Source organism: Sturnira hondurensis, unplaced genomic scaffold, assembly GCF_014824575.4.
Source record: "Sturnira hondurensis isolate 20B ecotype Veracruz unplaced genomic scaffold, ASM1482457v3 Scaffold0000648, whole genome shotgun sequence".
Classification (NCBI taxonomy): Eukaryota; Metazoa; Chordata; class Mammalia; order Chiroptera; family Phyllostomidae; genus Sturnira; species Sturnira hondurensis.
In genome coordinates, this window is record NW_028073279.1 from 1712764 (window position 1) to 1729872 (window position 17109).

Genomic DNA, 17109 nt, shown 5'->3' on the forward strand with positions numbered 1-17109 from the left:
AAATTAATTCCTGATGAGAGAGCAAAAGATAACAAAAAGAGGATTTATTATGGTAGTAATTTATGCTACGGATATTTACTGGGAATTCAAGCAAGGTGGGCCCTGTCCTTAAAGAGCCACGTGTTATAATTAAAGATGCTCCACAGGATCTTGCTGCATATCCAATGCTGGGTGTTCTATAATTATCACGTAATTTGAAAAATAAATAGTTGGACTTTTTTTCTTGTATTATCTAGGTTAACAAGTAAAAGTAGGTGCTTAAGAAACATTTTTTGGATAAAGGCATGGACTCTGCATTAAACCTATCATTACACATTTTATATGTTTGGTCTGGACTAGGTAAGACTTTATCTAAGAGTTAATTTTCCTAAAATGTTTCATTGTTGCTTATGGATGATTCTCATGTGTTTACTATAAAGTCTAAATGGTGTAAGTTGGCACAGTCTAATTATTCTCTTTATAGAGGAACTGTGATGACTTACACTCTTTTCTCTTAAAAGCCCAAGGTTTATGGACATAAACTGAAAGGATGAAGAAGTACTTCAAGCCCTGTCCCTAAGATCAGGATATACAAAGAACTTTCCTCTCCCTCTACTTCATAAGGGGCAGCGGTTTCCAGGGGAGGTAGGTCTGGGAATCATCCTTTTTATCTAGACACTCAATGCATATTTTTTTTCATACAATACCCTCAATGACTTTTCAGGATCACCGAGATCTGGTAATTTTATAATAAAATTCTTACTGATTTAAGGTGCCCACATTCACATAACTTGTGGAAACACAAAGAAGGCAGGGAGGGTTTTGAGCAGATTTGTTTAGTCAAAATTTGTCGTGGAATAATTACTTTGTTCCAGGAATAGGGTCATGTACTGGGAAGCATAAGGCTAAATGTGGATCCTGCCCTTGCCTATTACCACCTAAAGGGACCAAACGATATGAAGATCATGACGGCATTGTGTACGTACAGGAGGGACAACAGGGAAGAGTGGTTAATTCTTCAAAGGAGGGAGCTGGCTGTCAAGAAAGCCCATGTGGCAGAGACGGATAGATGTTCTCTGAAAATGTGAATCCCTGCTTCTACGGTCTGAGGCTGGTGCTGGGAGGGGAGTGTGCGGCCAGGGACTGCATCTTCCGGTCTCTCTGGCATCCAGATAAGCCATGTGCTTCCACCAAGGAGAACTCTCCCCAGTAGCAGGTGAGCAGAAGCGATGGTGCCACTTCTGGACCTGGATTCTCTACTCTTCTTCCTGCTTTTTCTGACCAGAAGCAGAGAACTCGGGGGCCCCAGTGGATGAGGCATTCATTAGATGGAAGAAACCTGGCTCCCTCAGTCACAGTGTGAAAGAAAAGATACCTACCAGATTAGAATATTTTTATGCAGCTAAAAATAAAGTTATGTTATTTGAAATCATTGAAATTTGGGGGAGTAGTTGCTATACCAGTTACTATTGTTTTAATCGCGATAGTAGTTACTCCCAAGTTGTGACAAGTTTACTTACATGGGTCAAATATTTTGAAATTGCTAGGAACTTTGTGCATCTTTTTCATTTTTCATTTTATATGGTGAGGTATATGTCTACAGAAGACCCAGGGACTATTAGCTAATTAGAACCTTGGGTTCTCCTACCTCAATAATGTTCTTTTTTTTTAAAGATTTTTTTTTGTTTATTTATTTGTAGGCAGCGGGGAAGGGAAGGACTAAGAGAGGGAGAGAAACCTCAATGTGTGGTTGCCTCTCCCATGCAACCTACTGGGAACCTGGCCTGCAACCCAGGCATGTGCCCTGACTGGGAATCAAACCAGAGACCCTTTGGTTTGTAGGCCAGCATTCAATCCACTGAGCTACACCAGCCAGGGCTGTTCTTTCTTNCTAATTAGAACCTTGGGTTCTCCTACCTCAATAATGTTCTTTTTTTTTAAAGATTTTTTTTTGTTTATTTATTTGTAGGCAGCGGGGAAGGGAAGGACTAAGAGAGGGAGAGAAACCTCAATGTGTGGTTGCCTCTCCCATGCAACCTACTGGGGACCTGGCCCGAAACCCAGGCATGTGCCCTGACTGGGAATCAAAGCAGAGACCTTTTGGTTTGTAGGCCAGCATTCAATCCACTGAGCTACACCAGCCAGGGCTGTTCTTTCTTTGTTTTTAATGTCACGACTTTTTTTTTAATACTTGTGAAAATCACCCAACTAAATGTTTTAAATTGACTTTAAGCCTATTTATAGTAAGTGATCTGAGAACAAATTGTTTGGATTTTCCTTTAATCAATTACTTTCTCTGTGGTTGGAAACAGCTGTTTTTCATCCAGATATCTTGGTTCTAAGCCAAGATGTTTAATTCCATGAAAAATTTCACATTTATTTTATCTTAATGAGTCATCTTAAATATACCCCACATCTACTATATCTGGTCTGCAATGAGGAGTCCCTAGTACTGCTTGGTAGAAAGAATATAAGGCTGGATATCAAAATCTTACTCAACTTAAGTGTCTGTGGTCTACTTATCACATTTACGTCTCTATAATCAGCCTCGCCAGCTTGCGGTTTTACGAACAAAGATTGCTACTCAAGTCTCTCCGGTTCTCCTGCTTTGAGGGACATGGTAGAACTGTACTTCTGGTTCTCTTCATTGGTGAGTGGGGATAATGCAACTGTTCAGTTAGTTGTGAGTGGAAAGTTCCTTCTTGGCCATAGCTATTATTGTTCCAGAACATTCTTCCACTGGCACCCGAATAAGCAATGTTTAAGCCTATGGCTGCTCAGTCAGCCTTTGTCTTTGAATGGAGGTGTCAGTTCCCTCCCAACCCGTGGTGAACCCACAGCAGGAGCAACAAATAAGCCTTTGCTGTTTCAGAAATTTTGGAATTTTTGAGGTCACTGCTGCAGGATACACCAGCCTACCATGACTGAAAAAAATGGCACTTACAATATTATCAGTGTGACCCCAAGAAATTCATTAAATCTTTTAGATTTCGGGCCTGTGATTTGGAAATTAACTGTTACTTGGAGACTAAATTGGATAATGATCGTGGAAAATAATAGATTCAGAGTCAGAAAGTCTGAGTTTTGTTATCAGCTCTGCCACTAACTTGTAAAACTTTGGGAATGTATTCCTTTTTTCACCTATTCACTCAACATTTTTCAAGCACCTACTGTGGTAAGTACTAGAAGACACAGATGAGTAATACATAGCTCTTGTTCTCACAAAGCTCACAGGCTGTATGGGACAGACAGATGCAAATAAATATATAAATGCATTAAGAGCTATAGGAGAGGTAAGTGCAGATTACCCAGACTTCTGACTTGGATGAGGTCTGAAGCCTTTAACTAACAAAGGGAAATCAGAGGGATAACAAAATTTTACGTAACCAAAGCTTAACTTTCTTTTTTATTTTTATTTTTAATAAGAAAGATAAGCAGGTAGTCTATAGATTGTCAAGTAGCTCAAAGGTTTATAGTTTGATAATCCTAAAACATTCGGTAAAAGAAACTGCTGTGAAAGAAGATATTCTTGGTAGAAATGCCAGTTTCCAAAAATGCAGTGTGATAACAGAGGCGCAGTTCCTGCTAAATAAAGAAGGATGATTATCTGAGGCCTTTGCTTGACCTTTTGTTTTTTAACAAACACAGTCTAGTGTCTTGTCCATCGTCTGTTTCAGAGAGCATGACACCCTTTATGTCTCTGCTCCGCTTGCGAACTAGTATGACCTCAGCCCGTTTGCCTTCTTTTATTTACCTCATGCTGTCTTTCCTCATACTCTCTTTAAAAAAAATAATTAACTGCACACCTATGATCCTGATTTTCTTTCTACCTACTTTGTGTTATCTTTCAATTTTTTACCTATTCTCAAGATTTTAGCAATCAACTAGGCTTCACACCACTAAATAGACAGTGGTATTATTCCTGAACGTATCCTCGAAGTCATTTATAAAGATAAATGCTCAATCATGTCTGTAGTAACAATAGACAGTCAGAAAAATAAAAATAATAATAATACAATTTCACTTGCAGTAAGAAACAATGCAAAATGTGTCAGAATAACTCTAAAAAGAAATGTATGCGATATTTTACTGAAAGCAAAGAAAAAATGCGTAGTAAATGAAGCAATATACCATATTCTGTATGCTAAGTCTGAATATCATTAAAATATCAGTTTGTCTAAAGTTATATTGTAGGTTTAATATAGTAAAAATCAACTTCCAACTAGAATTTTTTTACCTTGACAAATCATTTAAAAATTCTTCCAGAACAAATGCTGAGAAATAAATAAGACAAAAGGAAAACTGGAACATATCACAAGGATTAAAATGTATGTAAACGAACAAGCATGGGAAGGGTCTTAGTCTGGGGTCTCTAGAGGCAGAGCCTGTGATGAGTGTTGATGTACAAGTGCTTTAAGAGGGGGGTGCTCTCAGGAGACACCTGCAAGGTTCAAGCTGGAGGAAATGCAAGAGAGGGCAAGGAAATAAATTAAGCCAGAATATAGTTAACATGTTATACTTTCAGTGGGACAGTGTCACCTTGAAGGAAGTAAAAACTGGTTGTTGGGGAGTAGCTGAAAGACAGTACAAAGGGCCACCATACATAAACAGATAGGTGGTGGGTGATCTATCAGCGGTGTCAAATTTCCATGGTAGTTGATTGGGTATAAAAGTATCTATAAAGTCTCTTTAAGGAACAATAACCGGGGGGAAAAGACTGGCAAAAAGTTTTCATGGAGTTTAGTCTTAAACTGATCATGGGGAGAGCTTTGAAGTTTAAATTGCACCAAAGTTCTTTCTGTTTTGAGGCAGGCGAGCCACGTATCATCAGTCCTTGGGTATGTGTTGCCCTTGGAGGGAAGGGTCATAATTCCCAGGCACCTCCTGGTGAGGCAACTCAGCACTGAAGGGCCGTCTTCGGAAGGAGGTGGCCTGCGTGAGTCACCTGCAGAAGCACGCAGAGAAGCTGAGGGTGTGTGCAGCTGCCACAGAAGGCAGAGCCTAGTCAGTCATTGTTTTCACATAATATAGTGCTTGGCATGGAAAGCCATAAAATCCAACAAACTACTAGAACTAAAAAATATTCCTCCAAGATGATGGATATAAGATTAACACATAAACTTTCCTCTATTGAGCCAGAAACAACTAGAAAAATCAATGGAGTATAAGATTCTATTTTAAATAAGCAACAATAATTCTAAAGTACCTAAAAAGAAATCTAACCAATTTGGAAGAGATCTTTAAACTCTTCTAAGGGACATAAAAGAAGACCTAAATGAAAGATATTTATAAGTGGTAGTAAGACCTCAATTATTCCCAAAGAATAGACATATTGGATGTAATTCCAGTAACATCTTGTTAAGAGTTTTCCAGAAAAGAACTTGAAGATTGATTTTTCATTTATAGACGTAAACATTTGCTCATGTACTCAAATTGCCAATTGTAGCACTATACCGAAGAGTAGAAGCTAAGGAATATCCAGGTGCCCATCAATAAGGACTTATAAACAAATGAGGACACAGCCACATAGATGTACATTACTGCTATAGTGAGACATCTAATACAGAAATAAATTGTATAGTTGTACATGTAATACCTGAGATAATTTTTGTGAGGTGAGGATTACACTGTTAGTCATACTGTTAATTGGTTTAAAAGTGCCTCCAAGTGTCAAGGTGAAACCTACTAGGAAATTGTTCAGCACTATACAAGGCAGTTGGTTTTCCAGCCATCATCTGCATTCCCTGTTAACTTCGGGTATTATACGCTCCAATTTTCCTGAGATTGTACCCTGTGCACTTACATGTTTTCTGAGGATTAATTTTTATATAAATAATGACTAAAAATCAAGAGTAACATTTCAGGGAGGCTCAGGGCTGTAAAAGCAATTGGAGTCAAGACACGAGTTCTCAGCTGGGATGCAAAGGGCTGAGAGGTGACAGGCGTTGGCTGCCTTCTCTTCGCAAAGGGGGCTTCATCAGAACAGTACCCACACCACTGCCAGACTAACGAATCTGCAAAATCTGGAACCTGGCAGAGACTTGGGTTGCTGCTGAATGAATAACATGGCGAAGAATGTAGCCATCAGGTATAGACGAATGCTGTTTCTAGACTGGGCATTGTCAGTAACTTCTAGTTTTATAAGTGCATACTTTTAGATTCAAACCTTTTTAAAAAAATAAATTAGTTACTTTTCATGTTGACATTGTATGTAAAAGAGATATGCTTGATTTTATTTATTTATTTTTTTAATTCTGGAATTTAAAAATTTTCATTGAACAAAAATTTCATTGTTGAATTTAAAAGTTTCATTGGCTAAAAACCAGTTACATGATACACATCTCCCATGTTGTACAGCTCCAAGGGGCATCATTTGCATTGTGTTTTGTGTGCATGATACCTCCTGGAAGCGTTGACAGTGGTGGCCCTGGCAGGTGGCTTCTACTGCAAGACAGGCATAATAGATGGAATTGCAACCTATGATCTTTTCCCCCATTGTTACTCCATGAATAAATACTTCAATAGGATGTTTCATAAAATGCCAAAAGGGATGTAGTTATGGTTACTAATTATCTGCCTTTAAAATATGTATATCGCCCTGGCTGGTGTAGCTCAGTGGACTGAGCACGGGCCTGTGAAGCAAAGGGTCGCCGGTTCGATTCCCAGTCAGGGCACATGCCTGGGCTGCAGGCCAGGTCCCCAGTTGGGGACACATGAGAGGCAACCACACATTGATGTTTCTCTCACACTCTTTCTCCTTCCTGTCCCCTCTCTCTAAAAATAAATAAAAATATTTAAAAAATAAAATATGTATATCATCCTAGATTATCTATTTGGGCCTCATATAACTCGAGGAGCCCTTAAAACACAGATCTTTCTTTGCAGAAGGGGAAGTCAGAGAGTCAAAGCCTGGAGAAAAATTCAACATGTCCATGTTGACTTGAAGAAGAGGGGCGACGTATCAAAGAAACAGAGACCCCAATTTTAAAAGTGGCAAGGAACTGAATTCTGCCAACAATCCAACTGAGATTAGAAACAGATTCTTCCTGAGAGTCTCCAGGCCAAAACCAAGCCCAGGCACCATTTTCATTTTGGCTTTGTGCGCCCTCAGTACACAATTCAGCCGCTTCCATCTGGATCTCTCGTCTACAGAACTGTGAGATAAAAAATGAGTGCTATTTTTTAAGCTGATAAAATTTTGATAATTCATTATGACAGCAGTAGAAAACTAAGCCAGGAAGTTTTGAACATAGTCTTTAGTTTTGAAACCAAATGCTTCACTACTATACGGAAGGAGGAATGTGTGTTAAGGGTAATCAGTGGACTCTACAACAGCAACTGCTTGCAAAATTTTGGCCTCAGGTTACTCACCTGCGAATGTTGGACCAAACCAGAGAACTCCATGGCTCCTTGGCTGTGATATGACATGGCTGCACTAAGGATTTAGTAAGATCGACACTTCTAGGCAGATTATCCTGCACAGATGATCCGAGCAGTCCTCTCACCTTCTGTTTGTTTGACCACCAGGAAGTCTGCCTACTCTAGCCAGCTTGAGTCTCCTCCCCTCTTTGCTTCAACATTCTACAAATCTAAGTGAAAAAGAAAAAAAAATAGGTAAAATAACACTAACACCAATGATAATAATTAAAACAATGGGATACCTTTCTTGAATCGAGTGAGTTAGCATAATTTTTATGGACTTACGGGTGCTCCATTTCCAAAGATGAAGGTAGAATTTAGACTGATATTTTTAAATTGGAGGTGATTCCAATACACATAGCCTTCACTGATGATGTTTTAGCTCCTGTGGCTAGGTCACTAGATACAGCACTGGAAGAGGGAGGCAAAGCCAGAGGGGGAAGAAGGAGAGGAGAAGCTGTTTTAGGCATTCAGCCAATTGTTCTTCCACAAACAGAAGGGAAAAGCAAGAACGTTTTGCCTACATACAGAAGAGTAGAATTCCTATTACCAAGAGGATAAAAAGAATTTCAATCGATCTTCTTTCTATTCTTCTCCTCAAGCCGAGACTACCATGTGCATCACTATGAAAGACACACACATGCACACACAGGTTAAATTGAGTGGCAGAGTACAGTAAATTTCTCATTAGATCTGATCCAGATTAGTATTTAACTCCAAGGTATACATACAAGCCATGGCTTATTTTCAGACTCAGGTGACTCTGCTCTCAAAAGCTTCCAAGAGGAAGTATAATGGATTCTAGCACATGGCAAAAAAACGATCAAGCAATTGTGTCTAAGGTTACAAGCTTCTGCACCACTAGCTTTTGATTTAGCTTTTGTTTCTTGTAAGAACTTAATTTCCTCCAATAAAAGTTTACTTAAGAAATAAAACTCATTAAACTCTGAAAGGACTCATAAAAATTCAGGTCTGCTTTCCCTCTGAAATGCTAACAAATTTCAAGTAATGCAATAAAGTAAAGTTAGGGTTTTTAAAAATTTCAAATATCTTGGTAGAGAGGCTTGAAGTTTAATTTGTTTGTTTGTTTGACTTTTATCACCAAGCATCTGAGGAGTCAGAATTATGTTTAGAAAACAGAGCCTTTGGTAGTTTTGAGCTCATCATTTAAGAACTGTGGAGTCTCAGGCTTACGAACATTTAAGTTTTTGTTATTTTTAACAAAAAAAATGGGACTTAGTTATGAGGTAGTAGAGTTTAGAAAAGACTTTAAAGAAAACCACTTTCCATATTTTTCTTAAGGTTGGGATGGCATATCTGTGTTAAAAACACTGAAGAACCCTGCTATGGGTTGAATGGTGTGCCCCCAAAAGATGTTGAATATGAACCTCATTGAGAAATACAATCTTTGCAGATGATAAAGTTAATATGAGGCTTAAAGTGGGCCCCATTCAATATGATTATGTTCTTATAAAAAGGGGAAATTTGGACCCAGAATAGAGCCACATACAGAAAAGATGATGTAAAGACACAAGGAGAGACTTCCAGTCAAGATGGAAGGATAGGAAGACACTCTTCCCTTCCTCACAAAACCACAGAAAGAAAGAAATGAAACTAGATCTCAAAACAAATAATACCCAGAACTGTCAGAAAATTGAGCTGTGTGGGACTCTGACAATCAAGGTATTAAAGCCACATTCATCCAGAAGAACAGGAGTGGCAGAGAGGCACGCAGTCGTGGTGTGGTGGGGAGAGGCAGTACTGTGTGGAGAGACAGCAGCGGCAGGATGGGGGGGTCCCACATTTATGTATGGTGGATAAAAATTGGGAGGGATACCTTGAGCAAGTATCACAGCCCCAAGTCAGAGTGCACAGCCCAAGCTTCCAGCACCAGGAAGACCAATCCCTACCATTTCTGACTAAAACCACGGGGGGGTTGGGGTGATTGAAGAAACTGCCAAATTTTCAGGAGACTCTGAGTAAAGAACCTGCAAGGACTTAAACCATATGCAAACCTAGCCCCTCTGGAATTCACCAGGGCAATCTGGAAGTGCACCAATCCCACACTGGGAGTTAGTGAAGTGACTAGAAAGAGGGGGAGTGCTGGGCAAACCTCCAGAAGCCAGGCAGCAGCACTGTCCCCTCTCTGAGCCCTCCCCCACCACAGAGCCACAAAGCTGTGAAGTGGGTTGTCCTGCCCTGGCGATTAGCTAAGGCCCTGCCCCACACAACTTACAGGTGCCTTTTCTACAACAGACCACACAACTAAGACAGAAAGTCAAAGCAGCTCTACCTAATACACAGAAACAAAAACAAGGAGTCTGCCAAATTGAGGAGACAAAGATATATGGTCCAAATGAAAGAACAGAAAAAAAAACACAGAAAAAGAACTAAATGAAATGAAGATAGCCAACTTATCAGATGCAGAGTTCACAACACTGGTGATCAGGATGCTCATAGAACTCACTGAGTATGACAACAACATAAATGGAGAAATGAAGGTTACACTAAGTGAATTTAAAAAATATCTACAGGGAACCAACAGTGAAGAGGAGGAAGCTGAACAAATCAATGTTCTGGAACATAAGGAAGAAATAAGCATTCAACCAGAATAGCAAGAAGAAAAGAACATTTAAAAAGATATGGATAGTATAAGAAGCCTCTGGGACATCTTCAAATGTACCTTCATTCAAATCATAGGGATAACAGAAGGAGATTTATTACATAAAATGTTAAAGGGACTTATTGAAGAAAAAGCTGAGAACTATGAACATTAAAATGACATCAAATTCACAGTAATCAGCAACTGAATATAAAAAAGACAAATTAAGCAAACGACCAGAACAGAGACAGAATCATAAATGTGGAGATCATTTGGAGGATTATCAGCTAGGAGGAAGAAGGGGGAGAGGGGAGAAAAGGTGCAGGGATTAACAAGCATAACTGATAGGTACAGAACAGACAGGGGGAGGTTAAGAATAGTATAGGAAGTGGAGAAGCCAAAGAATTTATATGCATGACCCATGGACAGGAACTAAGGGGGAAGACTGTTGGAGTGAAGGAGAGTACTGAGTAGAGGGGAGCAAAGGGGGAAAATTGGACAACTGTAATAGCATAATCAATAAAATATGTTTAAAAAAGACATCGGGAGAAAGAATACCATCTATAACCAAGGAAAGACTGAGGCTACTGGAAGCTAGGAGGAAGGCATGGAATGGATTCATTCTCACAGCCCTCAGGAGAAACCAACCCTTCTGACACCTGAGCTCCGGACTTTTAGCTTCCAGAACTTGAGGCAATAAATGTCTACTGTTTAAGCTACCCAGTTTATAGTAGTCCTGGGAAGCTATTATAAGATGTAAGCTTAACTGTTTCTTGGAAAGAAATCTATGTTAAATAACAAGAAATCCAACCTTAATGCATACTTGCCTCTGTTCAATAAAAGTAAGACATAAAAAATAGAAAGAATATCTTCTTGAAAGAGAAATGCTCTAAAAACACACACACAAAAAACATCAATTGTCTATAAATTAATAAAAAAACATAGGTTGTATTTTTCTGAAACTAGAAAAACTGATTCTTAAAAGTTTTACAGAAAAAATTAAGCAAGTAGAAACAGCCAGGTACACACTGTAAAGAGGAGGCATATAATAAATTAACCATGAATTTAAAGGCTTAAAAACCACAATTAATTATCTTGCAGTTTTTGTAGATCAGAAATACAGCCATCTCATAACTGGGTTCGCTGTTCAGGGTGTAACAGGTTGAAATCAAGGTGTTGGCTGGGCTGTATTAAATGCCAGGTTGGCAGCAGAATTTAGTGTCTTGTAGCTGTAGAACTTCTCCATTTTCCTTCTGGCTGTGGGCTGGGAGTTGTTCTCAGGAGCTAAAAGTTGCCTGTATTTTTTGCCATGCATCTCCTTCTATCTTCAAAACCAGCCATGGAGAATTTTCCTTTGCTTTGAATCCCTTTCTTCAGCGCCAGTCCCTTTTAAGGGTTTACCTGATCAGATCAGACCCACCTAGATTAATCTCTTAAGGTCAACTGTGTGATACATTTTAACCAGGAGGTGAAATTTTATCATATACACATTCCACACCCCCCACACACCCAAGAGTGGGAGATTATATAAGGGCAATGGGTCATCAGTGGTTATCTTAGAATTCTGCCTACCACAAAGCACAGTGTTATCAATTGCAATAGCATTTAGGACAGCAGAAATACAGCCATACAATTGAATAGTCTACAGGTATAACAAACAACATAAAGGTGTTCTGATACAGAAAGACACCTTATTAAATGTGATTTTAAAAAGTCAGAAGCAAAACAGTATAAGGCTATGTTTATCTTTGTGTAAGAATTGGAGAAAATAAGGGTTTAAGGTTATTTATTTATATTCACATACATTTACATAAAGGAACACTGAAAAATTATCCAAGAAAGTAGTTAACCATTGGGCATAATGGGGGAGTAGGCAATGTGTGGGCAGAGATGGGTGGGACTGAGAGCTTTCAATGAATACTTTTTATGCTAGTGTGTTGAACAATTCAAATGTACAATCAATTAAAAGTAGAATTTAAGATTAAATAAAGCAAACATTAATTTACACCTACTATGTGTAGGCCCTTGCTGGGTGAGGAGTAAAACAATAATTAAAGCACTATTCCTGTTTTAAAGTAGCAGACAGTGCAATAGCCTTCAAAAGTCAAATTCAAACTGAGTCTAATTAAAATAAGAGAAATGTCATAACAAAAAGATAAGCAAACTATTTTGTTGGTTTTAAAGGAGAGAGTGACTGGGCAAAGTGCTTGCACAACCTAGTTTTTTAGTTGGGTATATCCTCCTGTCTCCCAGAAAGGGACATTTAGATCATTGTTTATTGATCCATATAATTCAGATTTTCACATTTAAAGAACTAGAAGAAACATCACATACTTCAAATCTCATTAGGGATCATTGGATCCTTGATATCTATTCATTGATTAGAAGACAATATAGTCTACATGACTTAAAAAATAACATCTGGTAAAGCATTAGAATATGTAAAAGTCAGAACATTAGATGAGGTTTTTGCATTCTTGTTAAAATTGCTACACAAGGAAGGAAAGGTTGTTGGTAAAATGCAAACAGGACGAGCTATCGTATAGTTAGACTATCCAAACTCTCCTTTTTTACTTTAGATTATCATTATAATAATCAAACTTTCTTCTTTATTTATTTTAAAATACCTGTGTGTTTGTTCCTATTTTGAGAAATAGCAAAAGAAGCCCACTGGACTTGCACATAGCTTGCTTCCACGCTCCCATAGAATCTCTGCTCAAATACCCATCTATATACTTACTTGTTATTTTATTAATGTTTTTCTTTTTCTTTTTAATCATCTTTTTACTTTAAAATTTAAATCTATTGGGGTGACATTGGTTAATAAAATCATATAGGTTTCAAGTGTACAGTTCCATGATACATCATCTGTTTATTGCACGGCATGCCCACCACCACATTCAAATCTTCTGTTTCTGTCTATTTGACCCTTTCCCCTTTCCTGACCTCCAGCCTCCTTCCTTCTGGTAACGACCATACTGTTTTCTGTTTTGTGACAACATGGGTGGATCTTGATAAAATCATGCTAAGCAAAATATGTCAGAAAGAAAAAATTAAGAAACAGATGATTTCACTCCTATGTGGGATATTAAACTGAAAGCAACGAATGAACAAAGAAGAAAAACAAACCTCGTAGACATGGGCTGACTTCTCCACTGCCTGTCTCTGCCAGCACAGTATGCACTCCATGAGCAGAGTGGGGACTTTGGCCTGTCCACGATGTGTGCAGCAAAGTTAGGACAGCATTTGGCCTAAGGACACTCAAAATATACAGACCGAATAAGTAAACAACCAGTTCATTGAAGAATAAACTCTACTAAGTGCCCTTAAGTGAGCTATGTTAATTCTCACTTTCCCTTCCCATAAGGACACCCGTGGCAAAGAGAACCAAAGCTCAGTGCATCCTCTCTGGTTTGCCAGCAGCTGCCCCTTTCTGGAAGGGGCATGAGGAAGGTTATGAGCTTATTGTCCAACCAACGTGCAAGGAGGATAAAGCGTGAGTTTACCTTTCTTACTGTGCAGTACAACTAAAAGTGAATATTTAGTCTTTGTCTTCAGTTCCTGGCACAAAACGCCCAAAACTCTTGCTCTTGTTGCTCTGCTAATGAGGTGACTCTTGTTGGACCCATAGGTAGCTTCAGGATGGGGTTTGGTCCCAGAAAAATCTAACCCCATGGTTAGAGGGTTTGTACTTTCAATCCCTCTCCCAACTTCTGAGATTAAGTTCCATCATCAATGGCCAATTACTCTTTTTAACATGCCACATAATGGAATCTCTATTTCCCATTAGTAACAGGGCCTAGGGAGCTTCCCAGGTCAGTGTGCGCATCAATGGGAGCACGGTGTGCTCAGCTGGGCCAGGAAGCTCTGAGCTCCTTGCCCCCAAACCTTGCTCTATCTGTCCCTGCCATTTGGCTGTTCCTGATGTATCTTTTATAATAAACTGGTAATTGTAGTAAAGAGCTTCCCTGAGTTCAATGAGTAATGACATGGAATTACGAAACTTGAGGATGGAGTTGTGAGAACCCTTAAATTTGGAGTGAACTGGTCAGGTATGTGCCACCCCATTTGCAGTGGGCATCTGAAGAGCGGGCAGTTTTTGGGAGCTCATTCCTTGACCTGTAGGGTCTGTGCTAACTCTTGGTAGTCAGTGTCAGTCGCAAATTGAATTATGGAACAAGGGTTGGTGTTGGAGAACTAGGTAATTGTGTGGTGCTGGGGAAGACACCTGTGCACACAACCTCAGTTTCTGTGCGGGGCTCCTGTTGGAGCATCACCTCAATGGCCTCTGAAAGAATCCTCTCCCCCTTGCATTCTTGAGACATGTTACTGGTGGATTTTGAATGGGTTTTGAGGTTTTAGCTGCATTTTTTTAAAAGATTTTATTTATTTATTTATTTATCATTAGAGGGGAAGGAGGGAGGGAGAGAAACATCAATGTATGGTTGCCTTTCATGTGTCCCCTGCTGGGAGTTGGCCTGCAGGGAACCAGCCTGCAACCCAGGCATGTGCCCTGACTGGGAATCGAACTGTGATCCTCTGGTTCACAGGCCTGTGCTCAATCAATCCACTAGACCAGCCAGGGCTCAGCTACATTTTCAAGGTAAAAAGTCTCAATATGCATATTCAGCCAGAAATAAACAAATTACTATGTAAATTTTTTATTGTATATATTTGTATGAATTGAACTTTGTGAGTACTTTGAGGAAGACTTTTACTTAAGGAAATGACAAAATGCCTCCTAGGACCAGCTAGATTCTTACTGATACCTAAAAGACCAGCTCTTTGATTCTCTGATTATCATCTTTGGACTGCTTGGAACTGAACAAAAATAATAATTAACTCTGAATAAGAGACAATGTGAATACTTTTGTTTTTAAAATAATTATAAAAATAAAATGAAAAAATAAAATAATTATAAAAATAAAATATGCGGATAAGGTAGAGATATAATAAAAATTTGGGATTATATAGTAATTCTGAATATTAAATTGAGTTCTTATCATTTTAGAAGCAAATATAAAGTAGGCTCATTCTGTTACTTGAGTATTTTATTCATAAGAAACCTGCTTTGATTCACCACAATTGACAAATCCCTTAATGAAATGTTTAACCTGTTTACCCAGTCCTTGTAGGACTGGGAAGAAAATAATTTTAATAGCATTTTCATAAAAGGTAGAGATGAAAATAGTAATAACACTTACCATAAAATAGAGCCTAATACAACCCAGGTATTCTGGGCACTTTACACATGTGATCAAATTTGATATTCAGAGAAATTCTGTGAGGTAGGGCTATTATTGCAGTGTACAGATGAGATATCTTATTTTGAAGCTGTTCATAAAAAGTATGAATCAAGATCACATGGAGGGCTTTAATCAGAACTAGCATGAAGGATTGGGTGTCTTTTACTCTGCATTCATGCTATGCACCAGTGATTTCCAGATTCTGGTCAGGTGCATGGTGTCCACAAATAAATTTCCCTTTATCAATAATAAAACAAGAAAATAAGAGCAATATTGTGGGTTTTCCAGAAAACTAATTTAATTTAATTTATTTTGTAGGGCTATCCTTTACTCAAAGTTGTATCCTTCCCACACTTTCATCTCTATTTTGGAGTATGAAATGAGGATGCTAGTAAATGAAGCTTTTTGTTTAAGTATCCTTACTTGGAAAAAGTAAAGACAGACCCTGTGTAAGTCTCTAATACTTTATGTAAAGATTTTATTTATTTATTTATTTATTTATAGAGATAAGGGAGAGGAGGTAGTAGGGGAGGGAGAGAAACATCAATGTGTGTTTGCTTCTCGCATGCCCCCCTACTGGGGACCTGGCCCCCAACCCACATATTCACCCTGACTGGGAATCGAACTGGCAATGCTTTGGTCCACAGGCCCACACTCAATCCACTGAGCTACACCAGCCAGGGCATTTTTTAAAAGGGTCTGTAAAATCCAAATACCCGGAAATTGAAGCTCTCTGTCCTCCCTTGTTAATGGAAATCCTTTATATCTTTTATTGACCTTTCAAAAATGACACTCACACACATCTTTAATGATCCTCCTTCGCCACCTAAAACCCGGTGCTGATGAAATCATCTGCCTGCTTGGTGCCTATTCCAGAAGAACTGAACTTTGCGAGAAAAAAACGGCAAGCATTTCACTTCATTTTTTAATTAATTTGTTGACATATCAAATTTGTACATAATGTGTACATAATGTTTGAAGATAAGTATATACCTGTCAAAGCCATCACTACAATCGATCCATTAACCAATCCATCACCTCCAAAAATTTACTGTCACCCTTTTGCTTACGAGATGATGATGATGATGATGTTGATGGTAATTATGGTGATGATTTTGTGATGAGAACACTTGACATTAGGTATACCCTCTTAGCATATTTTAAAGTACGAAATACTGTATTAATAACTGCAGGCACTATGCTGTACAGTAGGTCCCTACGACTTACCTTGCAGAACTAAAACTTTGCACTTCTTGAGTAATAACTTCCTGTTTCCTCCTTCCCACTTCTGCCATTAGCAATCATCATTCCATTCTCTGCTTCTATGAGTTTGGCTCTTTTATATTAATCATCTAAGGGGTATCATGTAGTATTTGCCCTTCTGTTTCGGCTCATTTCACTTAGCATAATGCCCCCAGGTTTATCCGTGTTGTCATAAATGGCAGGATTTCCTTTTTATCTATGGCTGAATATTCTAGTCTGTTGTATTCTAGTATGTTATATTCTAGTATATTAATTATATTTTATCACATTTTCTTTGTTACATCATCTATAGATGGATATTTAGTTTGCTTTTATGACTTGGCTATTGTGAGTAATGTTGCAGGGAATATGGGTGTGCAGATACTGTGTTTTGCCATGTATAATGTGTACTTTTTTGCCCAAATGTTTGAAGGAAAAATAAGAATGCACATTATATATGGGTATAATGATTACATACCATGGGTATAATAGTCCCATGTATAATGCACACAAAAACACAGGTGCACATTATACGCAGCAAAATGTGCTATCTCTTGGAGATACTGATTTCAATTCCTTTGGAAATATACCCACATGTGAAATTGCTGGAACATATAGTAG